Consider the following 27,356-nt stretch of genomic DNA (forward strand, 5'->3'; position numbering starts at 1 on the left):
CCTCCTTATTTCCAGCCAAGGTAAGTGAAAATAACTATGGTTTATATTTAATCATGTCATGGGAAGTTATGGAAATCAAGTTATTATTTTGTTTGAAGTATAGGGCAGACCTTTTTTTCCAAGCTTGGCAGTCCACTTCTCTTTAATCTCCAAAATATTTCCCAATAGTATTTGGTTCAACTTGAAGGGAAACTTAGCGTCTTGATGGAGTGCACTTTAAGAAAGCAAATTTCATAAATAAAGGTAAGGTTACTGCCCCGATTTACCCCTCCTTTTGTATAGGCCTTGATGGAGGATTTTATATATGTTGTTGTTAAGAACTCACGGGACAGTGATCGAAAGCCGTGAGTTCAATATCTTAAATTGTGTTGAAGGATTTTGGGACTGTTTAGGTGATGTCTATAGGTGTTGTTGTTGGAGGCAGTGGGTAACCTTATGGAATGAAGTGGAGTTGTATTAAAGTATAGAAGGAGGGTGTGGTAATACACCAAGTGTTTGAGGGGCTGAATAGTCTTACTGCCCGTCAAGTATTTAGCTACTGTTTTACAAGGGTTACATTGTGATTAGTTGCTAATATTAGCTCCTTTATGTGCTTATATTGTAGATTAACACCTTAGAGGAAAGAAGTCTAATGCATTTTAATAATCAGGTTGCACAATGAGGTATGTAAGGTTATGCTAGTTCATATTCTTTGGCATGGTGTCATATACTCGTGTACCAATAAAGTGAGCTTTGTAGAAGATCTTTCATGTTAAAAGATACATTATGATGGTGTACCAACCCCACTATTGTTAATTGACCTTTTATTTACTGCCCATGGTCTAGAAGTGTGTCAAAGTGTCACATGTTTCTCTTATATGAGTCAATAAGATCCAAGATTATACAAGTTAAAGAGTGTCACATGTTGGATTACAATCTGTCCAAAATTGCTTTAATTGATTGTATACTTCTTTTGGCTACACATGTTCTTTTTTCGAATATCATTCCCATCGTGTTTGGGCATAAGGTGACCTTATAGAGTCTTTACCTATTTAGGGTATAGTTTATATGTCCTTATGTGGGATATACATTTGTTCCTAATTAGAATCTTCCTACGTGCTTCAATAGTACCCATTCTCACATACCCTTCTATTTGTTATTACCTAATAAGTATTTATTGTACAGTCCAAACCTCTTATGTCAAGGAGTTACGTATCTTAACTTGGTATGCATGTATTTCCCCATTTGAAATGTCTAAATTTCTACACTTGAATCTGCCCCAAATGCTATATTCTAGGTAAGATCGCTAGAATCTGCCACAACCCATATATGCTATGTAATGTCACTTGCTTACTAGTTATACACCTTACTAGCTCATCATCTCCTCGCTTGTCACATTCCTTGTCTTATTTATTAGTGAATATGTTTTATGCCCAGTGAGGCTCATGGTGTCATATAAGTTCCAAAGTATTACCCTTATTTCCTATATCATTGTTCTTGTCTCGATCGCATGCTTTCTTCTATTGGTTCATAGCTCTAAAGCTCAATAATGTTATGACCACTAAAATAACAATCTAAAAGATTAAAGAAGTGATGTAAAGTAAATATACTTATGTGTAAGTGGTAGCTCAGGGGCGAGAGCCTAGCATGGGTCGATCTCAATTTATTGATTTATGGGTGTATCCCAGGGGTGGAAGGGACACCTAGCATGGGTCGATCCCATTATCGGGTGGTATCCCGGGGTGAAAGGTAAACCTAGCATGGGTCAATTCCGATTTATTTATTAATGAGGAACATATCCCAGGGGTATAATACCCAGCATGGGTCATCCTCTTTTACCAATGATCAGCTGGTTATATGTATCACATGGCTTACAAATATTATAAAGCAAAGAAGAGTAAAGTAAAGAAAAGCATGTAATGTAAAGTCTTCCACAAGTGTAAGTAAAGGTGGTTTGTTCATCCTTATCTATATGTTTATATATATTGACCCCGAGTATCATTAATTTCTTATTTCACTTATGGTTATCTCATGCCTTAAATATTCAGTACATTACTTCGTACTGACGTCCCTCATGGGGACCAGCGTCCTATGTTGTAGGCACAGGTCTTTAGCGAGTAGATTTCCCCAATAGAACACAGGATACTCAGCGGTTCTTGGTGATCTCCAAGTTGATTCGAGGCCTTACCGAGTCTTTATCATATATATTTTGATGGTTTTATAGTCATGGATTCCATTAGAGGCTTTGTAGACAATGTAAAGCAGTCATATGTATTCATAGGTTCACATGTCATCTGTATTGATTTGGCTAATTGGTTGGTGCTTTTTATCAGTGATTCCATTTCTTTAGTGATTCATTTTCTCATCTAGTTTGTTTTTATAGTATGTGTTCCTATAGTTGTTGTCCACCTCATCTAGTATGGGGTGTGACAAAAGTGGTATAGAGCAGTTCATCCTAGGGAGTCTACAAAGCCGTGTCTAGTAGAGCCTTACTTATAAATGTGTTGCGCACCATATTTATAATTATGGGGCTACTTGGACATTCAAGAAATGTCACTTTCTTTCATAATCCAGATTGTATGATAGAGCAATGTTAAGAAGTCCATTCCCGCTCGTATTATAATTTCTTATATTCATACTATACCTACTATAGCTAAGGTCAATGGTGGCAAAAACTCCAGCACCACTAATGTCCAAGAGGCAACGTACAATGAAGGGTCTTAAGATATCAAAATTCAGATTAAGGTGAACCAATTTAGTTCGACCCTCACGGCCCATAATAGAGAACATCGTAAAGGTTTTTATGTTACTTGTACATAAGGCTGTATTTGTACTATTTGTATTGCCTTGGTTTATTTGAGCAAGAAATAATAAGGTTATTAATATTTTTGTATAATAAATGGTTAACTAGTCATAAAGATGGGTTGAAAATATTTCTTAGTGCACTTCTTAAGAGGACGTGAATGGTTCTTAGGTTTGAGATTTACTTCATATGACTCCTTCAATATCTGGGAATTAATACCGCGGAGGACATTTAGTACTTCATTAGTAAGTATATAGGGTTTTAGAGTTACACATATTTTTAAAATAGAATCTGCTAAACGAGTTTTATATTAGTTGAAAGAGGCTAGTAGCATGGTCTGAAGGGTGAACTTTTCAATGTGATAGCACATATACCCTAGTTAGAAGATAAGGACCAAACACCTACTAGATATCATTTTCTATTTTATTAATTATCTTTTTATAAGGTATGTGTGTATGACCACCCCAAATAGGTAACAATAACATGCAATCCCTTTTGTGGTTAGAAAACTCTAGGATGAGTATTTCTAATTGTTCTATTTAAGAGTATATGTAAACTTGATTCCTATGGTGAACTATGTTTTGGCTATAGAAGGTTAGTATACGACTACAACTTATGGTTGAAAAAGGAATATTGACTGGTTAGACCTTTGTGGTGATTATCTAGACTATTTTTGCATATTAGAATACATGAAGTGAGCCATTTTGGTTAAAAAGGGTATTTGTTAGACATGAAGCAGGTAAGAGTGACACCCAACTGATAATATGAATGCATGTTCCTAGTCTTATTAAATGCAGGAATAGAGAGACGATCAGAAGATATACATTTGGACTAACCTAAAGCATTTGTATTATCCTTATTAAAATAAGAGGTAGTTTGTTATGCATATGTATAGAGTTTTAATGGCTTATCAAAATTTTCGTGAAGTATAAGATACCTTTTTTTTCACTTGAGTCCCTGATATGGAAATTCCCTTGATGCATAGCTTATCTAAATTTCTTGACTAAAGGTATTGGATTGCCATCACTTGTTGTGTACATATATATTATAGTTCCTATATTATATACACATATCCTATGATAATTCTCATTCTTTTATCACATGAATTAGTTATTCTTGGTTGCTGTACATACATATTTGAGCATGTTGAAGAAAGGTTTGGGGGAAAAATATTCTTGACTATATGTCTAATCACCGATAGAAAATCTATTATCTACATCAAGTTGTTCGAGCTCATGTTCTAAGTATGTTAAGGCTACCTTGTTACAAAAAATTAGTTAGCATGGATAGACCTATCTAGTTAAGCCCGGAGTGACTAACCTTCAGATGTTTTAGAATCATAATATAATTTTGCATGTACTTGACATTTGTGTGTGAGTTGCTGTAAATAAGAGTTTATGTGTTATAGTGCCTTTAAGTTTTACTTGTAATTTGTTTATTTGAACTTCTATATGGTACCAAACTGGATTGTAACGATATCCTAGGTCAGTAGAAAAGATAAGGTTGATCTTGACCTCCTACTACTACAAATGAACTGTTAAGGATTTCTTTTTTATTATGGCCCTGAAACACTGATAAGGAGAATTCATAGGAGCTTAAAAGATAATATAGGGAAACTAATTGCATGTGTTTTTAGTTAAGTAACAAACACGAGCAGAACTATCCCACTAGTGATTTAGCACTAGCGGTGGTATGCTCGAAATTAATAGGGTAGAGTGAACCAATAAGATGTCTCCTAGCTTTCAAAGAATCTGGTCTGTTACATAATTATACATGCTACAAGTTCTATAGCTTGTTTGTTTATAGGTCATATGTCTTTTGTGGATTATTTTCTCACTTATAACATATGTCATGGAATACTTGCATATAGATGTTATCTACTTCATTGAACCATCATTTATTGCTATATATGTTCATGGGAATTTGCCGTATTGTAATTATGCTAATTATTTACCACAGATCACTTGTCCGTATTTTTGTTGCATCATAGATTAACTTGACTGTGTTATAGGCATTGGAATTAGTTCTCATGAGTTAAAGTTTCACCTATAACTTGCTTACATGTTATACCTTTCATAGACCATTTGCCTATATGCTACATTCCTCATAGCCTACATGCTTTGTATAATTATTCATATGTTAGTCTAGTTATTCATGCTCTAGTCCACTTGCTCAATGTGATTTGTGTTTCATAGTTCACTTTATTATCATGTTCATTCTTGTAGCCCACTTGTTTATATATTGGATAAATTGTCATAACCTAGACCTCTAGATTATGTGCTCATCTAGTCCAATATTTTATTTCACTTGCTCACATACTATAAGTCTTTCAATTCACCTGCCTATATGTTACAAGTCTCATAGTTCATTTTATCACATTTTTATTGGTTCATATGCTCATTTGCTACATGCTTTAATATTTTGTTTTTATATAAATCCCATATTTCTGTAACTTAATTGTCTATATGTCACAAGCTTATTAGGTTCATATATTTGTCTGTTAAGTTCTCTTTTGTGCTGATCTGCGCGTGTGTCATAGATTCAATGCGACTTATCTACATATTATATTCCCCTCTATGCTTATTGATGTGAGTATTAATGTAGTTGGATAAAGCTTTCTCATATTAGGATATAATGAGAATGGTGTGTAGAATAGGATAGGCATATGAATGAATTCTAGTATGAAACTTACTCATAGGTGGGTAGCTTAGTCTAATAACTTATTATAAGGTGGGACTCAAAATGTTAGTTTTATCTTGACAACTATTGCTCTTATGAGATTCTCCTATGAGATCAAATGTGGAATGAAAGGAGAGTTGAGCCCAATATGTTAGACTAAAAAGCCTATGATTCCATGTGTCCATTTTACAGAAATTTATGAGAGATCCATTCTTCATTGCGCTCCCTTAACCATAGTAAATGATCCCACCTATCATGAAAACAAGTCCCCACAACCATTCGTAATTGCTAAGGCAGGAAGTTAGGGACAAAAGGTTTACCTCCATTGAAGTATTGTGGAAAAACTAGGATATAGAATAAGCCACTTGAAAATAGAAGATGGTAGAAATTCTAAATCCCCTCCTCATTCCAAGCATCAATGAGAGGATCTTAGATAATGTGCTCCCTTATATGATCCTAAGTTCTACTAGCATTTGTTTATTTGATATTTCATTTACAAGTCGTGTGTTCATGTATATTAAATTTCATAATTCTACGTGTTCTTACTTGTTTATACAGAAAATGAGGGAAATCATGCTATACTAAAATAGTTTTCACGAAGTTACAAGGTCAGGAGAGGGGTTTTACTTATCATATTCTCATCTGATGTGAATCTATTAATATGCCATGTGAGTTTTGTATACATTATTTTAGTTACCCCACAGATTTAGTGTAGTCTTATTTACAAAGGAAACTCTAGAAAAAAAATTATGGGGAAAATTCTAGGGTTAGTCAAGTCATTAGCTATACCTCTCATTCGAGGACGAATGATCCAAAGGGGGAGATGATGTAACTCTCCGTACATCACAAACATAGACAAACTTAGCATAGTTGAAAGTATTTAAAATCGAGATAGGTATTTGAGCTTAAAGTTAAAGGTAGTGTTAAGTTAAGTAGAGGGACCAATATTTTGGAAAAATTAAGAGAAAAAAAGTGAGGTGCTTGCTTGACTTAATTAAGCTAATAGGTGACTAGTAGGTGCGTCACCTACTTGTACTATTGGACTAAATTGAGGCCTATATTATTGGACATATTAAAGACCCAAATTAAGTAAAAGAAAAAGGGAAAGATGAGCAGCCCAATACCTATTCTATTTAAGGCCCAAATGCCCAGCCCAATACTTATTCTATTTAAGGCCCAATATGGTGTGATCCAATTAGAAATAAACCAAGTAGGACCATCACCTACTTGGACTTTTTGAGCAGCTTAAATATCCAAGTAGGTGCATCACCTACTTGAACTAATTTTGACCAATATGTGGCTGGAAATGAGCAAAAAAGAGGCGGTCAAGTGGAAGGATTTATAAGGTCCATTTAGTTCATTTTCTCTTCATTCTTGCAAAAAAATCAGATTATAATTAGCTCCCTCTTTCTTTTATCTCCTAGGGTTCTTGAAGAAACCCTCCTTATTTCCGCCAAGGTAAGTGAAAATAACTATGGTTTATATTTAATAATGTCATGGGAAGTTATGGAAATCAAGTTATTGTTTTGTTTGAAGTATAGGGCAGACCTTTTTTTCCAAGCTTGGCAGTCCACTTCTCTTTAATCTCCAAAATATTTCCCAATAGTATTTGGTTCAACTTGAAGGGAAACTTAGCCTCTTGATGGAGTGCACTTTAAGAAAGCAAATTTTAGAAATAAAGGTAAGGTTACTGCCCCGATTTACCCCTCTTTTTGTATAGGCCTTGATGGAGGATTTTATATATGCTGTGGTTAAGAACTCACGGGACGGTGATCGGAAGCCGTGAGTTCAATATCTTATATTGTGTTGAAGGATTTTGGGACTGTTTAGGTGATATCTATAGGTGTTGTTGTTGGAGGCAGTGGATAACCTTATGGAATGGTGAAGTGGAGTTGTATTAAAGTATAGAAGGAGGGTGTGGTGATACACCAAGTGTTTGACGGGCTAAATATTCTTACTGCCCGTTAAGTGTTTAGCTACTGTTTTACAAGGGTTACATTGTGATTAGTTGCTAATATTAGCTCCTTTATGTGCTTATATTGTAGATTAACACCTTAAAGGAAAGAAGTCTAATGCATTGTAATAATCAGGTTGCACAATGAGGTATGTAAGGTTATTCTAGTTCATATTCTTTAGCATGGTGTCATGTACCAATAAAGTGAGCTTCGTAGATGATCTTTCATGTTAAAAGATACATTGTGATGGTAGACCAACCCCACTATAGTTAATCGACCTTTTATTTACTGCCCATGTCTAGGAGTGTGTCAAAGTGTCACATGTTTCTCTTATATGAGTCAATAAGATCCAAGATTATACAAGTTAAAGAGTGTCACATGTTGGATTACAATCTGTCCAAAATTGCTTTAATTGATTGTATACTTCTTTTGGCTACACTTGTTCTTTTTTGTAATATCATTCCCATCGTGTTCCTTATGTGGGATATACATTTGTTCCTCATTAGAATCTTCCTACGTGCTTCAATAGTACCCATTCTCACATACCCTTCTATTTGTTATTACCTAATAAGTATTTATTGTACATTCCAAACCTCTTTAGTCGAGGAGTTACGTGTCTTAACTTGGTATGCATGTATTCCCCCATTTGAAATGTCTAAATTTCTACACTTGAATCTGCCCCAATTGCTATATTCTAGGTAAGATCACTAGAATCTGCCACAACCCATATATGCTATGTAATGTCACTTGCTTACTAGTTATACACCTTACTAGCTTATTTGTTACAGGTCATCATCTCCTCGCTTGTCACATACCTTTTTGGCTTTTTTATTAGTGAATATGTTTTATGCCCAGTGAGGTTCATGGTGTCATATAAGTTCCAAAGTATTACCCTTATTTCCTATATCATTGTTGTTGTCTCGATCACATGCTTTCTTCTATTGGTTCATAGCTCTAAAGCTCAATAATGTTATGACCACCAAAATAACAATCTAAAAGTTTAAAGAAGTGATGTAAAGTAAATATACTTATGTGTAAGTGGTAGATCAGGGGCGAGAGCCTAGCATGGGTCGATCTCAATTTATTGATTTATGGGTGTATCCTAGGGGTGGAAGGAACACCTAGCATGGGTCGATCCCATTATCGGGTGGTATTCCAGGGGTGAAAGGTAAGCCTAGCATGGGTCAATCCCGATTTATGTATTGATGAGGAACGTATCCCAGGGGTATAATACCTAGCATGGGTCATCCTCTTTTACCAATGATCAGCTGGTCATATATATCACATGGCTTACAAATATTATTAAGCAAAGAAGAGTAAAGTAAAGAAAAGCATGTAATGTACAGTCTTCCACAAGTGTAAGTAAAGGTGGTTCGTTCATCCTTATCTATATGTTTATATATATTGACCCCGAGTTGCATTAATTTATTATTTCACTTATGGTTATCTCATGCCTTACATATTCAGTACATTACTGTATACTGACGTCCCTCACGGGGACTAGCATCCTATGTTGCAGGCACAGGTCTTTAGCGAGTAGATTTCCCCAATAGAACATAGGATACTCAGCGGCTGTTAGTGAGCTCCAAGTTAATTCGAGGCCTTACCGAGTCTTTATCATATATATTTTGATGGTTTTATAGTCATGGATTCCATTAGAGGCTTTGTTGACATTGTAAAGCAGTCATATGTATTCATAGGTTCACATGTCATCTGTATCAATTTGGCTAATTGTTTGGTGCTTTTTATCAGTGATTCTATTTGTTTAGTGATTCATTTTCTCATCTAGTTTGTTTTTATAGTATGTGTTCCTATAGTTGTTTTCCACCTCATCTAGTATGGGGTGTGACACTCAGTCCCTAAAATTCTTTAAAAAAATATCATGTTCATAGGGTTCTGAATGAGTTTTGAGGGTCAAAAATAAGTTTTAGAGGTCGCTGGTGCTGGTGTGGCCGCTTTAGCGGCTATTGACTTTTTGACCGACAGCTAACGAGACCATATGACCGTTTTAGCAATATTTTTACTTTCTATATGACCGCTTTAGCGGTCAATGTTCCACTTTAGCGGCCATCGCTTAGTATAAGATCCAAATTCGTATTTTTGATATTTTGGGAGCTAGAAAGCTCTAACTTTGATAATTTTTTCTGAGTTTTTCTTGTGTAATCATTGTCTATTAATTTGGAACTCTATTTTTCCCATTTCCCAAGAATTTCTATTTTATTCATTGTGATTTCCACCTAAGTTGAGAATTAAAACTCAATTTTCACCATTTGGGGGCTTGAGTGCTCGGATATGTTCGATTCCAAAAGAGTTTTTGAGATTTCTTCCATGAGTAATTTTCCTAATCTTATACTTATCATTTTCCCCTCGATTTATCTTCAAAACAATTTCAAATTCTTGATTTCAAAATGGGTTTTGGGATTTTTGCCTTTAAAGTTTGAAAATGGGTTTTGTTATAGTTGAACCTCGTTTTAAACTCATTTTTGCACAGGTTTTCAGTTGTAGACTCCTATGAGTATGCAAAAGATATTTTTAAAGTAAATTACAATTTTACCCCTTTTATTTTTTAACTTATTTTTTGTGCTTATTTTTAGACCCATCTTGAATATAGGTCTCGTTTTAATCCTAACGACATGTAGATTATGATTTTTATAGTCTGGATGCACTTTGGGATTATGGAGTAAAGATGGAATATTTGGGGGTGATTCAAAGATTTGTGGTTTGGCATCAAGGTAAGGCTTCTGTCTACTCTTTTTCATAAAATGGTGTATTTTATATGTTGCATGTTATATAGGATGCTAGGATGTGATTGTACGTAGAACACCATAACTTAGCCTAAATTATGAGTTTGGGGATTAGATGAGTGAATCTATCATGCCTCAACTCCTATTGGGGCGGACAGGCACCCATAGCCGTAAAGGCTCGAAAGAGCTAATTCATAACCTTGTACTTCTCATGCATGTAACTATGACAACTAAAGGTTCTAACCAACATGATATTATGTATCGATAAGAATAATAACATAGGCAAGCACAAACTTATATATACAACACTAGGCCGTTGGGGCCACCACGTCTAAAGAAAAATACTACCATAACTTTACATTAGTCTACAAAGCCAATAAAAGAAACATATACTTAGCTAGGGTCGGGACAAACCCCCGCCCTACTCTTAACCTTCTGCACAATACCAAAATATTTGGAACAGACTCAGAAAGCCCTGAATCAACCTGGAGCTCACCAATAGTCACTGAATAGCTGTGCTCTTACTAATGAGGTATATGAACTAAAGTACCTGTGCCTGCAGCATGAAATACAAGTCCCCCGTGAGAGACGTTAGTACAAAAATATGTACTAAGTATGTAAGGCTGAAGGTAACAACACATGATACAAAAACTCAATAGAAATCAGATATAAGTAGTACTAGTAGGTCACCTTTATATACACTTGTGAAAATACATACATTACGTTCCTTTCTTCATTTTTATGTTCTTACTTCATAATCTTTGTAAGTCATATATCATGCAAATGACAAGTTGATCAGTGGTAAATAGATAATTTAGGATCGGCCCATGCTAGGCTTATGCCCCTGAGCTGCCACCTACATATAAAGATTGGGATTAGCCCATACTAGGCTTGTGCCCCTGAGCTGTCACCCACATATAAAGGTATCGCGATCGGCCCATGCTAGGCTTATGCCCCTAAGCTGCCACTCGTTTTATATATTTGCGTTACTTAGTTTATTTAGTCTTTGAGATTGTTACTTTGGTGGTCATCACATTATGGTGCCTTGAAATAATAACCTGCAACTAAGAGACATATCCATAGGCACTTAATGCAACAAAAATAAGGTAAGGAGCTGTTGACACACAAATGAAGTGTTTAGGAGCTTAAAATAACACGTGGGTCTAATTGTGTAAATGGAGAACTAAAATTTTCAATTGAAGATAGATGTGTAGATTTGATAATAAACATGTATTGAGGTGTTTTGATATGTTAGAGAGTGGGAACAAGGTCGTTGGCTTCATAGGATGCAATACGCTGCTATTAGGTGTCACTTGTTACTGGACAACCTTGGAAACTTACTTGATGGAACCAATGTTCCATTTCATGCCAAAGAGTACCAAATAGAGTATGCCATACATACCTGGTTATATAACTCCGAAACTAACCCGACTTGACTTCCCGTCTTTTAGATTACTTATCTACAATAGAATATATGGTAAACTAGTATTAGAAACCAACCAACATGTTTAGGCTACTTAACTTCACCAAAATAGTAACCGGGCCGTACACACGTAATCCATCAATCAAGGACGTTATTTTAACCCTTTCCTCCTCCAATTACACCCACATACCACACATGTCCTCATAAGATCACCAAAACCATATCAGCTTCGTTGCAGCCTCCAACCAACACACAAATAAATTGGGCAGTAACAAATACAACAATTAGTTCGGTGCTGTACCACCACACCTTTCTTCTATATTTCATTACAAACTAACCACACCTTTCTCCAACATCAACCTGGCATTCCATAATACAAACACACAAAATAGTCCGCAAACAACACCCCAATCATCCTTTAATAACAACCAAATATGTGCAATCCTCTACCAACATATGTATATAGAAAAAGGACAAAAGTGGACAATAAACATACCTTGATTTCCTTGTTAGTTTATCCTCTTAATTTGTATCTCTTCAATAGCTTAATACCTTCACACAGAGAAAGAAATAAATCCCTTAATAACTAAGAACAATGGACAGTCCAACTTATAGAGGGCTGTCCAGAAATTAATCTTGAAGAACACATAGTTTCCTTAGTAGCTCATGAATTGATCACTTACCTTTATCTTGGGAGGAAGGTCAATTCCAAGAACCCTTGTGGGAATATAGGGTTACTTCATAGCCAAGAGAGAACATGAGAGTAAAACCTAGAAGCTGAAATTTTTGTCTAAGTTAAAAATGAACAAAAATTGCTGATTTCAATCTATATATAAAGGAGCTGCTCTTTTGCCAACTTTCTTGACCCTTTTTGGCCCATATTTTATCAAGTGAATGATTTATCTACTTACCCAATACATTGGGATTTTGTGGATCCAAAGTTATTGGGCCTTAGCCACCCATTTTCCCTTCTTTTCTTCTCTTTAACTTGGGCCTTGGCAGATTCGAGTATTGGGCCTTTTTACCCATTTTATTTCTCTTCTATTCAATTTGAGCCCAAATAAGTACATTACATTAGTATAGGCCCAAATCTGGTCCATAGCAATATGTCCATTAATTTAGTCCAAATAGTTCAAGTAGGTGACTCACCTACTAGTTTAATTAAGTCAAGCAAGCACCTCAATATTTTGTTCCATTTTCAGCTCCTAATCTATTTAATCTAACCTTAAACTTATACACACTTGGTCACTTTAAACTTCAGATTCAAATACTAGCTTACGATCCCAAGTTTAAATAGTTGTATCGATGTTACTTGGTTGCATCACATAAAAACTGCACGGGCAGCATATACAATTCTATATATGCCATTAATACTTGCATAACAAACCTCACCCGTTACTTATCCTATAAGACCATACCAAGTTCCATATAATTAGAATAAGTACAAGCAAAATATGGGATGTTACATCCTTCTCTCTTAGAAACATTCGTCCTCGAATGTTAGCATAACTGTCCAACCAAAACGAGTTCAAGCCTAAGTTTAATATCCCTATTACCACATAGTACCTATATATTTTACACTTACTTGTTATTTCTCCAATTCAGCATCTTAGACTTTTTCTTTGTATTTGAACAAATGGGGGTATTACCACGCTATTATCATGCGTCGGATAATTCTTCTCATGTGGCCACAATTGTCTTGAGGCATATGCTATGACTTACCACGCTGCATCAATACACACCCTTAGCCAATTCTTGAAGCATCACAATACACTACATACCCTTCTGTACCTTCTGGAAGTACCAATATGGGTGTAGAAGTCAACTTATTCTTCAGATCTTGGAAACTTCTTTCACATGTATCATTCTACTGGAACTTGGACGCTTTGTGTGTTAAATTTATTAAAGGTGCAAAAATTGAAGAAAACCCTTCAACAAACCTTCTATAATAACCTGCGAACCCAAGGAAACTACGAACCTCCGTAGGCGTTATAGGTCTTGGCCAGTTTTTCATGGCTTCTATCTTTTGAGTATCAATCTCTATTCTTTCATCAGATACAATATGACCTAAGAATGCCACAGATTTTAACCAAAACTCACATTTAGAGAACTTTGCATATAAGCTTACGATCACGAAGAATCTGCAACACCTATCGTAAGTGATCGGCATGGTCCTCATTTGATCTCGAATAAACAAGAATATCATCTATAAAAACTATCACAAACAATCCAAGAATGGCTTGAACACCCTATTCATCAAATCCATAAAAGCTGCAGGTGCATTAGTTAGCCCAAAGGACATGACTAGGAACTCATAATGACCGTACCGTGTTCGAAAAGCTGTCTTGAGTATGTCATTCTCTTTGACCCTTATTTGGTGGTAACCAAACCTTAAATCAATCTTCGAAAACCACTTGGCCCTTGCAACTGATCAAATAAGTCGTCAATTCTTGGAAGGGGATATTTGTTCTTAACAGTCACCTTGTTTAGTTGCCTATAGTCAATACACATTCTTAATGAGCCATCTTTCTTACGCACAAATAACACTGGTGCGCCCCAAGGGGACACACTAGGCCTTATGAATCCTTTTTCTAGAAAGTCTTTCAATTGCTCTTTTAACTTCCATAATTCTACCGGGGCCATTCTATACGGGGGAATTGAGATTGGTTGAGTACCTGGGATCACATCGATACCAAACTCCATTTCTCATTCTGAAGGCAAACCTGGAAGATCTTTAGAAAATACATTAGGAAATTTATTTACCACTGGAACGGTTTGAAGAGTTGGTGCCTCCGCATCTATATCTTTCACTCTAACTAGATGGCATATATAGCCCTTGGAAATCATCTTTTTGCCTTAAATAAGAAATAAATTTACCTCTTGGCGCACCAATATTACCTCTCCATTCAAGGACTTCCTCCCTTGAAAAATGGAAACACACCCTCTTAGTTCAGGAATCTACTGTGGCATAATAAGAAGCCAACCAATCTATACCCATTATAGCATCAAAATCTACCATTTCTAACTCAACCAGGTCAGCCATTGTATCGCGACCAAAAATAGTTATTATACAATTTCGATACAGTCTCTTAGCTATAACAGATTCACCAATCAGCGTAGATACTTCAAGTGGCTTAACTAGCAATTCTGTTATTTTTTTAAACTTTCCATAAACCAATGGAGTCACATTATGATAATGTAGAACCCGGATCAACTAATGTATATACATCATGTGAAAAGATGGATAATGTATCTGTAACCATCTGGAGAAGCCTCTAAATTTTGTCGATTCGCTAAAGCATATGTACGATTCTGAACTCCACTAGAGCTAGCTCCTTCTTTAGCACCTCTACCACAACCCACCTCTACCTGAATAAGGCACCAATGATGATGATGCAATGATTGATCCAATAGGTCGTGCCATACCACCTATGCCCCTTTGAGGGCATTCTCTCATCATATGTCCTGATACCATACCAAAAGTAAGGATTTGTACCAAACCAATATGCACCTAAGTGAAGCTTTCCACTTTGTTTACATGGCTATCGAGGAGGCCTTAATTGGCTCATGCTCCCTTGCTCTTGATACCCCGCTGTTCGTGAACACCGACTCTCACTTCTTTGTCCAAACTGGTTGCCTTTGGACCCTTGAAACTATGGTGAAGCACTAGCTGCAAAATAAGAAGATAATGGCCTAGGTGGTCTATTAGAAAATCGAGGCCTAAACTCTCCTTGGGATACCATGAACTGCCCTGTAGATCTAGACCTCTTAGAATAGCCCCTTTCCAATTCTTGTGATCTTCTTCTTTGCCTCTGGTCCTCTATTTTTTGTGCAAATGCTTGTATCCTTGCTATGTCCATGTCTTTATTCAAAGCAACAATAGTGCAATCTCTAACCAGATAGGGATCTAATCTATCCATATATCGATGTACTCTATCATCCATTGTAGCTACTACATTAGGAGCATACCTAACCAAAGAGTTAAACCGAAGGTTGTACTCCCTCACGCTCATATTTCCTTGGCGAAGATTCAGGAACTGATTTGCATGGGCTTCTCAGATCTCAAATGGAAGGTAATGATCAAGAAATGCCTCTTTGAACTTATTCCAAGTAGCTAAAATGCATCGATACCCCTAGATCATTTCCAATCTTCATATCAAAGTATTGCCTCCCATTTCAATCTATATGCTGCTAGCTCAACTGTCTCTTTACCCAATACATGCATGACATCTAAAGCCCTTTAGATTTGATCAATAAAGTCTTGTGGATCTTCATTAAGATCTGATCCAGTGAATGTAGAAGGATCTAATTTAAGAAAATCCTGCGTTCGCAGGCTAGCTTCCCTATCTATACCATTAGAACCTGCTATTGGAATGGCTTGTCCTTGAGCTTGTCCAACAACTATACGAGCCAAAAATTGCACCGCATTCCTTAGATCTTGGTCTGTAGCATTGGTAGATGGTTCTGAGGATTCGGTCTTCTCCTTCTTAGCTCTTCTAGAGATGGAGGAGTAAAAGAAGTTTGGGACACAAACTCAGCTTGAGCCTTACTTTGATTGCTGGTCCCTTCTCCGTCAGCGACGTCTATTCACTTACCTATATTTTTACTCCTTCTCGTAACTAGCATCTTAATATAATAAGAGGAAAAAATAAGTTCAATGGTTAAATATGACTTCACCTACAACATAAGCTCTATTGTACAATCTAAGATACCCCTAAATGTCACATAGCCTCCTGTTTATAAATGTGGTGCACAACACGCTCATAAACAAGACTCTATATAGACACGGCTTTGTAGACACCCTAGGATAACCTGCTCTAATACCACATTTGTCATGCCTCATCTCCTATTGGGGGGAACAGACACCTGTAGCTGTAAAGGCCCGAGAAAACCAATTCATAACCTTGTACTTCTCATGCATGTAACTATGACAACCAAAGGTTCTAACCAACAAGATATTATGTATCAATGAGAATAATTACATAGGCAAGCACAAATTTATATATACAACACTAGGTTGTTGGGGCCACCACGTCTAAAGACAAACACTCCATAACTTTACATTAGTCTACAAAGCTTCTAAAAGAAACATATACTTAGTTAGGGTCGGGTCAAACCTCCGCCCTACTCTTAACCTTCTGCATAATACCAAAATATATGGAACAGACTCGAAAAGCCCCGAATCAACCTGGAGCTCACCAATAGTCACCGAATAGTTGTGCTCCTACTAATGAGGTGTATGAACTGAAGTACCTATTCTTGCAGCATAAAATATAGGTCCCCCATGAGGGACGTCAGTACAAAAATATGTACTGAGTATGCAAGGCTGAAGGTAACAACACATGATACAAAAACTCAATAGAAATCAGATATAAGTAGTACTAGTAGACCGCCTTTATACACTGATGAGATTACATACATTACGTTCCTTTCTTTATTTTTACCTTCTTACTTCATAATATTTTTAAGCCACATATCATGTAAATAACCAGTTGATCAGTGGTAAATAGATAAATTAGGATCGGCCCATGCTAGGCTTACGCCCCTGAGCTGCCACCTACATATAAAGATTGGGATTGGCGCATGCTAGGCTTATGCCCCTGAGCTGCCACCCATATATAACGGTATCAAGATCGGCTCATGCTAGGCTTATACCCCTGAGCTGCCACTCGTTTTATAGATTTGCGTTACTTAGTTTATTTAGCCTTTGAGATTGTTAATTTGGTGGTCATCACATTATGGTGCCTTGAAATAATAACCTGCCACTAAGAGACATGTAAATAGGCACTTAATGCAACAAAAATGAGGTAGGGAGCTGTTGGCACACAAATGAAGTGTTTAGGAGCTTAAAATAACACATGGGTCTTAATTGTGTAAATGGAGAACTCCTGAAATTTTCAAATGAAGATAGATATGCAGGTTTGATAATAAACATGTATTGAGGTATTTTGATATGTTAGAGACTGGGAACAAGCTCGTTGGCTTCATAGGATACGTACACTGCTATTAGGTGTCACTTGTTACAAGACAACCTTGGAAACTTTCTTGATAGAACCAATGTTCCATTTCAGCCAAAGAGTACCAAATAGAGTATGCCTTACATACCTTGTTATATAACTCCGAAACTAGCCCAGCTAGACTTCTCGCCTTTTAGATTACTTATCTACAATAGAATATATGGTAAACTATTATTAGCAACTAACCAACATGTTTAGGCTAAAACAGTAATCGGGCAGTACACACATGATCCATCAATCAAGGGCGTTATTTTAACCCTTTTCTCCTCCAATTACACCCACATACCACACATGTCCTCATAAGATCACCAAAACCACATCAGCTTCGTTACACCCTCCAACCAACACACAAAATAAATTGGGCAGTAACAAATGCAACAATTAGTTCGGTGGTGTACCACCACACCTTTCTTCTATATTTCATTACAAACTAACCACACCTTTCTCCAACATCAACCTGGCATCCCATAACACAAACATACAAAATAGTCCTTAAACAACACCCCAATCATCCTTTAATAATAACCAAATATGTGCAATCCTCTACCAACACATGTATATAGAAAAAAGACAAAAGGGGACAACAAACATGCCTTGATTTCCTTGATAGTTTAGCCTCTTAATTTTTATCTTTTCAATAGATTAATACCTTCACACATACACCAAAAGAGAAAGAAAGAAATACCTTAATAACTAAGAACAATGGACTGTCCAACTTATAGAGAGGGCTGTCCAGAAATTAATCTTGAAGAACACATAGTTTCCTTAGTACAAGCTCATGAATTTCTCACTTACCTTTAACTTGGGAGGAAGGTCAATTCCAAGAACCCTTGTGGGTATATAGGGTTACTTCATAGCCAAGAGAGAACAAGAGAGAAAAACCTAGAAGCTGAAATTTTTGTCTAAGTTAAAAATGAGCAAATATTGCTGATTTCAATCTATATAAAGGAGCTGCTCTTTGGCCGACTTTCTTGATCCTTTTTGGCCCATATTTTATCAAGTGAATGATGTATCTACTTTTCCAATAGATTGGTCTTTTGTGGATCCAAAGTTATTGGGCCTTAGCCACCCATTTTCCCTTCTTTTCTTCTCTTTAACTTGGGCCTTAGCAGATTTGAGTATTGGGCCTTTTTACCCATTTTATTTCTCTTCTATTCAATTTGAGCCCAAATGAGTACATTACATTAGTATAGGTCCAAATCTGGTCCATAGAATTTGGTCCAAATAGTTCAAGTAAGTGACTCACCTACTAGCTTAATTAAGTCAAGCAAGTACCTCAATATTTTGTTCCATTTTCAGCTCCTAATCCCTTTAATCTAACCTTAATCTTATACACACTTGGTCACTTTAAACTTCAGATTGAAATACTAGCTTACGATCCCAAGTTTAAATAGTTGTATCGACGTTAACTTGGTCGCATCATATAAAAACTGCACGGGCAGCATATATAATTCTATCTATGCCATTAATACTTGCATAACAAACCTCACCCGTTACCTATCCTATAAGACAATACTAGGTTCCATATAATTAGAATAAGTACAAGCAAAATACAGGATGATACAGAATCGACCCTTAACTTGAAATACTTATTATGCTTCTAGAATCCTATTACCCTAGGTTGCTAGCATATTAGATATAGTTGAGACTAATGAACCTTTAATAATGTATTTAATACGCTACTCAAGCGATTGTGATGGGATTTCTCTTATTATGATGTTATGGTTATGCCAGATATATACTATTGGGCCAAGGCCATGATTATGACATTGGTTAGATTTTGGAAAGTGTTTTATCGTTGTAAAGAATATGGATGTAGTTTATAGACGTTTAAATAATTATAATCGTATTATTTGGATATTGGTGATCGCATGCATAGATTCAGTACATTCATGCTCACTAAAATACTAAATGATATGATTCTAACTATAAATATGATTTTACTACTATTTTTCCTAAAAAAAGAATTTATTCCCACTATTCACTTTTAGAACACATTAATTCTAATGGGAATCATACCATCTTGATGAATTACTTATAATAAGCCTTTGAGACTGAAAATGATGTTTCAGAGATTTGATCAAGATAGATTTCGTTCCATGGTTTTGCTACTACTATTTACCTCGATCATGAGATATTTCGACCCTTTATAAACTTTTATGATGATTTAGCCCTGTAGTTTTTCCTAGACAATTGATTTACTGATTCACACTCTTTTAGCCACACTTCTAGTTCATGAAATTATATATATATCACTGGTACTGGACGGAGTAGATTGAAGATGATGATAGTCATTGGAAATCCTGGATCGGGATTAGGTAAGTTTATATGGGTACTCTAGAACTCATTAAGGGCCCCTTCATCTGTGATCTATCATGTTGGAGAAGAGAGGTCATTATAGTTCTTGGCTTTGTAAGTCGTCGAGCTGAAGAAGGTGTATAACTTGGTTACTTTATGGTACTTGGATCGGTTATGGTATTATGGATTTACTTTGCATTCATCCTTGCATGTGCATTGCCTATAACTAATAGGTGCCTATATCTATCAACCTCTGGGGGGTTGCAAATGTATAGGTGATAAGTATTGCTTGCAGTGTGTTGTGTGTTGATTGGACCTTCAAGATTATGAGGCTCAGTTCATTCTGTTTGTCTGGGCTAAATGACTATTTTATATTGTTATTTTTATTATGATTAGCCCGTGATAGGTTGATTATTATACTGGTATTCTTATTCGAGGCCACCTATATATGTCATTCTTTAGAATTCAAGTCAAATGTGGTTCAAACATAAAAAGGAAAGATAAATTTTTTCTATGGGGTTGATCAAAGCTGACATAGGTCGCCTACCTATCTCATTCTCTAGGATTCAGGTCAAACATAGTTCGTTCATAAAACAGAAAGATAATTTAATCTAGTTCAAAGCATAGAACCAATTACATTCATAAAAATATAATACAAGCAAAGGAAACATAGAGAAAACACTATCTTCAGGTGTAGTATCTCTTCACGTGTTGGATTTGATTGGCTTGGGCCACTCTTGACCGTCCATCTTAGACAAGATCAGGCCTCCTCCTATTAGCACTTTTTGAATTACATATGGCCCCTTCCAGTATGAGGCGAACTTTCTTTTGTTCTTTTCTTCATGTGAGAATATACGTCAAAGAACCAATTGCCTAATTTCTGATACAAGTCAAATGGCCACCTTAGCTTTTGAAGACATCCTCGAGGTCAACACAAGAAGAATCCAATTGTGGTCACATTGAGGACACGAGAGCATGCATGGGGTGACCTATTTTAAGCCCACAATAGAACAATCCCGTGTATGGAAGGGTGCTTAGAAGCTTACCTTGATGAGATGCACGAGAGGTCCAAGTGTTGAAGAATAATTGTGAAGACCAAAAAGACTCAAGGAAAGTCATATGTTGAAGTGTGAAGAAGAGCACATCAAAACACTACATGATCACCCATTCATTAAGGGTGTAACGGTTTTTTTATGCTTTTTCTTTACACTCCATAGGAGCCCCTTTTCATTAAGGGTATTTTGGTCTTTAATGTAATAAGTATAAATAGACTCCTTAGTCTTATTTTTCATTAGACTTTGATGAAATTGGATATTATTCTTAGATTGTAGCTTTATTCTTGTAGTTTTAGCTCTCAAACCTGAAAGTGGTTCCTTGAATACATTTGAAGTTAGGGTTTCACTTGTATTGGGAAATTTGGCAAGAAAGGTGTTCTTGAGGAAGAGTGTTTCCTTTGGGTCACCTAAGAGAGTGGTTTGATCTTACATTGGTGATGTGTGTTTGAAGGTTTGATACACCTTCTAGTGCTGTTCATTGGTGGAAGTGAGGGTCTCTCTATCTATCTTTAATTTCATGCAATTCTTCTTCTTCATCTACTTCTAGTGTGTTGTTTTCTCTTTGTGAACTTGCTGATTTTTGTTTCTTTAGTGTCCATTTCATGTTTGATAGTCCTTTAGGCTATCATTTGGTATCAAAGCCTTGTTTAGGGTTGTTCCAATATCCCTAAATCTTGGTTTTAGTTTTCTTATATAGAAAATCTCATCAAAAAAGAGTCAAAAAAAATCAGAAAATACAAAAAAAATGGTGTCTTGTGTTGTCTTGTGTTAGATCCGAATTTAATCTCTTAGATCTACAAATTTTTACTTTGTTCTGAAGGTTTTTCGTGTTAGATTCTTGTTCTATAACACCTAGGGAGTCTAGATCTACTTTTAGATTGAAGTTTGGTTGAGTTTGAGCTTAGATCCACCATCGCTATGGAGTTTTGAAGCTTTTTGTGCTATACACATTTTTATCTTGGTGATTTAGGCTTGATTTGTGGCTGATTTTTGGTTGGTTTAAGTTGTTTTGACATAAGGAACCTAGGGCTACAAAAAAAAACAGATTTGGAGCTCATTTGCTAGGCGGTCAAACTTGGTCAACGCTTGAATATTCATCTTGTTCATCCATGATCTTCATAACTTAGTGAAGAAGAGTATTCAAGGTTCTTGTTTGATCCAAAAAAGGGAAGAAAGAGTGTGAAAAATTTGTTTGTCCAAAAGCATATTCAAAGAATATTCTATTGGGGGGGGGACCAATTCATTTCTCATCCATTTTGAAGCTTGAGAGGGCTTCAAACTTGAACATTTTCCCCCCCAAAACTGAATCCTCTTCTATCCTAAGGGTGTTTGGCCAAAAATAATTTTTGGAAAAGTTGAAATTCCGAAGGGTGACAACTAACCACGTAGTGCCACATCATCACTTGTGCTCAACCAAAGTTTGACCCTAAAATTAGATTTTTCTAGTTTCTTATAAGTCAATTCTATCCCTAATTAGTAATCTAGTAATACTTACTAGTTTGGTAATTAGATTAGAGTCCGTTGTTTCGCGTCTTCGATTTTTGTGTGCTTTTCTCGTTTTCAAGTCATAGTAGTTTTTTTGGTTCAAGTTTGTGCATCACTTATTTTGAGTCGTTTCAAACGAACATCCATTCTGATTCAAAGCTTCTCACCTCTCAAGTAACTTGCCAAGTATTGCCCGTTCTCCAACACTTGTGAAGCCAAGTGTGAGGTGAGGTTGAGTGTGAGTGAAGTGAGGCTTTTGAACTAACTCGTTTACTCATTTTATAGGTTATTTTGCTTGCTGTTTTTCGCACTTCGTAGGTACATTTTCCATGGAAACCGAAGGTACTACTTTCCAACCTTTGGGAAATGATGTTATGAGAGCTTTGATGGCCTAAATGGAGGCCTTGAGTCAAGAAATAAAGAGCAGAAATGATGCTATAAGGAGTGATATGGATTCAATGAGGGGTGACATGATTAGAATTAGAGAAAGGGTTGATAGACTATATCCACCAAAATCTCCACAATTCTAAACACCTCAAGTCCAAAGATCCTATACTTCACAAAACCAGCCATTAAACCCAGATGAAGAGGTGAAACGAGGAGAAGACTTGACAACTCCCTTGTGATGTGAGGTTCTCAAAGAAGAAAGTGGGTTGCCATGATCTGAACCAAGGCAAAGAAGAATGTACTCAAGAATATAAAGGTAAAATAGCAAACTCATACACTTTTGTACATGTGGATGATGATTGTGTGGCTAGTAGCCCATTGAGCATGAGTGGTAAGCTTACCTATTTGTGAGTTTATTGATTCTTTGCCTCTTGTTGATGATGTACTTGTTATGAGTGTGGATACACTAGTTGATCCTATTGATGACCGAATTGACTCTTCTTGTAAGATTAATTTAAGTCCACCTAGTGTTGAAGCCATTGTGTTGAATGATAATACATCATCTATTGATCTTTGCCCCTTGATGATGATGTACATATTATGAATGTGGATACACTAGTTAATCCTATTGATGACCAAATTGACTCTTCTTGTAAGATCAATTTATGTCCACCTAGTGTTGAAGCTAATGTGTTGAATGATAGTACATCATCTTGTGGGAATTGTGTTGATCAACTTATGTGTGAAATTTTTCCACCACTTGAGGATGTATGTGATATGTTTAATGGATCTCAAGTGAGTGATGATGTTGAAAATGTTGATCAAATAAATAGGAGTAACCCCTTTAGCATAACCTTTAGTGAATGTTCTAGTCTTGGTTTTGCTCATAGGAATAATCATGTGCTTGAAATATCTTTGATGCTTGATAACAATCTTTTAGAGAATGGATTTTTATATTCTAATCCTCTTCATGGATAGATCCTTCTCTCTTTAAGGAATATTGTTTGAAGATGATGAGTTCACTTCTAATGAATCTAGTGGTGAGAATAAAGTTGAAGGTATAGCTTGTCTTGAAAGCTATAGCCTATATGCCAACCCACTATGGTGTGACAACATTCCTCCTAAAGATAGAAATCTCTTCTTGGAAGATGAGAGTACTCTTAAGGAAAGGAATTATGAGGTAAATGAAAGGAATGATCAATTGGGTGATGATAATTTTAACTTGCTTGAATTCTTAAGAAACCCAATAAGTGATTGTTCCTTGAAAATTAATTGTGGTTGTGATCCTTTATATGATACCCTACCCATGTTTGATGATTATGAGGATTAATTACTTGCTTCTTGTGAAGACTTAAGTAATAATTTCTTTGACTTTGGTGGTGGTATGTGTATACTTGAGGGTACTTATGGCGATGATGTTGAAACTAGTGGTGAGTACACACATGAAGATACCTTAGTAGAAGTTGACTTGAGTGATACCTTTCTTTACTCTCTACTTGCCTTTGATGACATGTATGCCATTGTAGAGAGTATATCATGTAGTTTGAGTGAAGCCTATGGGAAATGGGAGTGTTGTCTAGACCCGTGTCTATGGCCACTCTTCCTATTTGACCTCGGCGCCAAATATAGAATTGATGATGTTGATGCGCCCAACTTGTTTCTTGGTCTACATGACAAGTGAAGTATCAGTTTTGGTGAATTCCATAACCAAATCCTTTGTGCATCTTTCATTGAACTTTTAATAATTAATTTAAAGGATTCTTTGTTATATTGCAAATATATGCAACCTTGGCATGTTGAGATAATTTGTTGTGCTAACCCTAACCCTCATTCCATGAAGAGTTTGTATTTGTTTGTCCTCTCTTTGTTTTGCTAGGTTTGGATTCGAGATCGAATCCTTTTCAAGAAGGGGAGGATGATACAAGTCAAATGGATACCTTAGCTTTTGAAGACATCCTGCGAGGCCAACACAAGAAGAACCCGATTGTGGTCACATTAAGGGCACGGGAGCACGTATGGGGGACCCATTTTAAGCCCACAATAGAATAATCCCGTGTATGGAAGGTTGCTTGAAAGCTTTCTTTGATGATGCCCCAGAGATCCAAGTGTTGAAGAATAATTGTGAAGACCAAAAGGACTCAAGGAAAGTCATATGTTGAAGTGTGAAGAAGAGCATATCTAAACTCTACACAATCACCCATTCATTAAGGGTATGGTCTTTTTATGCTTTTTCTTTACACTCCATAGGAGACCCTTTTCATTAAGGGTATTTTGGTCTTTAATGTAATAAGTATAAATAGACTCCTTAGGCTTATTTTTCATTAGAATTTGATGAAATTGGATATTATTCTTATATTGTAGCTTTAGTCTTGTAGTTTTAGCACTTAAACCCGAAAGTGGTTCCTTGAATACATTTGAAGTTAGGGTTTCACTTGTATTGGGAAATTTGGCAAGAAAGGTGTGCTTGAGGAAGAGTGTTTCCTTTGGTTCACCTAAGAGAGTAGTTTGATCTTACATTAGTGATGTGTGTTTGAAGGTTTGATACACCTTCTAGTGCTATTCATTGGTGGAAGTGAGGGTCTCTCTATCTATCTTTAATTTCATGCAATTCTTCTTCTTCATCTCCTTCTAGTGTGTTGTTTTCTCTTTGTGAACTTGCTGATTTTTGTTCCTTTAGTGTCCATTTCGTGTTTGATAGTCCTTTAGTCTATCAATTTCGGACATGCGGGTTCTCACTTTATTATGAAAGGCACAAATCATCCACTGCTGATATAGTTGGTTGTGATATATGAAAACCATTTACTTTTTATCGATCAGTTTGAGTTTTTCAAAATGAGCACGAACCCACTCTACGTTGATTAGGCTAGTTTCTTGAATAATCCTCAAGGAGAGTATCTCGACTTGGGTAGGTATTTAGCCTCATTGAGGTTTTGTCCATTGTATGGTGTCCTTATAGAGCATAAGGTAACATCTCATGCAAGGATCCTTATCAAATCTCCGTGTGCACTTTGGGCACTTTTGTACGTACTTGTTACATTTACTTCCATTGTCATCTAGAAGTAACTAGTTCTTTGAATAACTCTAGCGAGAGCAAACTTGTTTATGTGGGGCCTACAGACTCCAGCATGTACTTCTTTTAGTAACTTTGTGGCTTCGACTGCATCAACACATCTTAGAAATCCTAAGACTGGGGTCCTCTTAAAAATCATTTCCCTTCTTTGGAAATAATTTTCCAAACATCAGATTATCTTTTTTGGTTATTGCCAACCTTCTTAGGATATGTCCCAGATTTCAAGTACCTAGTAATGCCAAAGTACCATGGATATCTATTGGCTTCTGCTTCAATATGTGCATAATGCCAATTCCTTCAAATTTATTTCCAATGGATCGATGTAACTTCAATTTAGGTGTTGAATCATTGAGGATATAATGGCCAATACATCAACAAAATTATTTAGTATCCCCGAGATATGCCTGGAGTTAATTTCTTTAATCTTTCACACAAATCCTGTACCAGTTCCATGTAAGGAGTAAGATTGGAATTCTTCACAACCCATTCTCCACATACTTGATATATTAATAAATTAGAGTTTCTAATGACCAGATGTTCTCAAACACCCATGTCAAATGCTAATTTGAGGCCGAGAATGTACGTTTCATATTCGACCATATTTTTGGCATGAGAAGAATAATTTTACAATTACTGGGCAGTGTTGGCCTATTTTTGACAAAAAAAATGTTCTAATTCCTTAACCTTTGACATTGACTGCTAAACATTCTCCACCCAGGGTATACTTCTACAATGTCTTCTTCTATGAACAAAACCTTTTCATTTGGTAAGATACGTTTGGAGCGGCTCATATTCATTGTCAATTGGATTTTCAACTAAATGGTTCATCAGGGATTCCCCCTTGATTGTCTTTTGGGTTACATACACGATGTCATACTTGCTCAACAACATCTGTCATTTAGATAACTTCCCTGTAGGCATGGCTTTTATTTTGAGGGATCCATTTTTCAAATACAATATGTTTTATATAAATATAGATGATGCCTCAACATCTATCCAACCATATTAAAGCACAACACGTCTTTCCTTCAAAGTGTAGTGAGTCTCGTACGGAGTAAACTTTTTACTCAGATAGTAGATCACCTTTTCTTTTTTACCAATTTGATCATATTCGCCGAGAATGCATCGAAAATAATTTTTTTAAGACTGACAAATACAACAACAATGGACTTTATTCCCTTGGTGGAACCAAAATGGTGGAGCAGATAAATAATCTTCGATATAGTCAAAAGCATTCCAGCATTCTTCTGTCCACCCGCTTTATGTATCTTTCTTCAAAATATTGAGAATTTACTTTCATATGACCATCGGTTGGGAAATGAACATGCTAATATAATTCAAACAACCTAGGAAGCTCATGACTTCTCTTTTGGTGTTCAGTGGGGGCAACTGCTGAATTACTTTGAACTTAGAAGGGTCGAGTTCAATGCCCATTCTACTGACTATGAACCTTAATAACTT

General features: G+C 36.1%; 1 long non-coding RNA gene across 4 annotated transcripts; it reads right to left on the reverse strand.

Annotated features, from left to right (window-relative positions):
- Positions 1–10,497: 10,497 nt before the first annotated feature.
- Positions 10,498–18,901, reverse strand: LOC124885590. 4 transcript variants are annotated; one of them, XR_007042826.1, is made up of 5 exons: positions 17,689–18,901; positions 12,267–12,360; positions 12,080–12,135; positions 11,563–11,620; positions 10,498–10,716 (listed from the first exon to the last, which is right to left on the reverse strand). It is a non-coding gene; the product is annotated as an uncharacterized LOC124885590 (long non-coding RNA). The 4 variants fall into 4 exon arrangements; XR_007042823.1 differs by having other exon boundaries at positions 10,498–11,620; XR_007042822.1 differs by having other exon boundaries at positions 10,498–12,360; positions 17,689–17,746; positions 18,286–18,901.
- Positions 18,902–27,356: the final 8,455 nt, after the last annotated feature.

The sequence above is a fragment of the Capsicum annuum genome, chromosome 7 (assembly GCF_002878395.1).
Source record: "Capsicum annuum cultivar UCD-10X-F1 chromosome 7, UCD10Xv1.1, whole genome shotgun sequence".
In the NCBI taxonomy this organism is placed as follows: domain Eukaryota; kingdom Viridiplantae; phylum Streptophyta; class Magnoliopsida; order Solanales; family Solanaceae; genus Capsicum; species Capsicum annuum.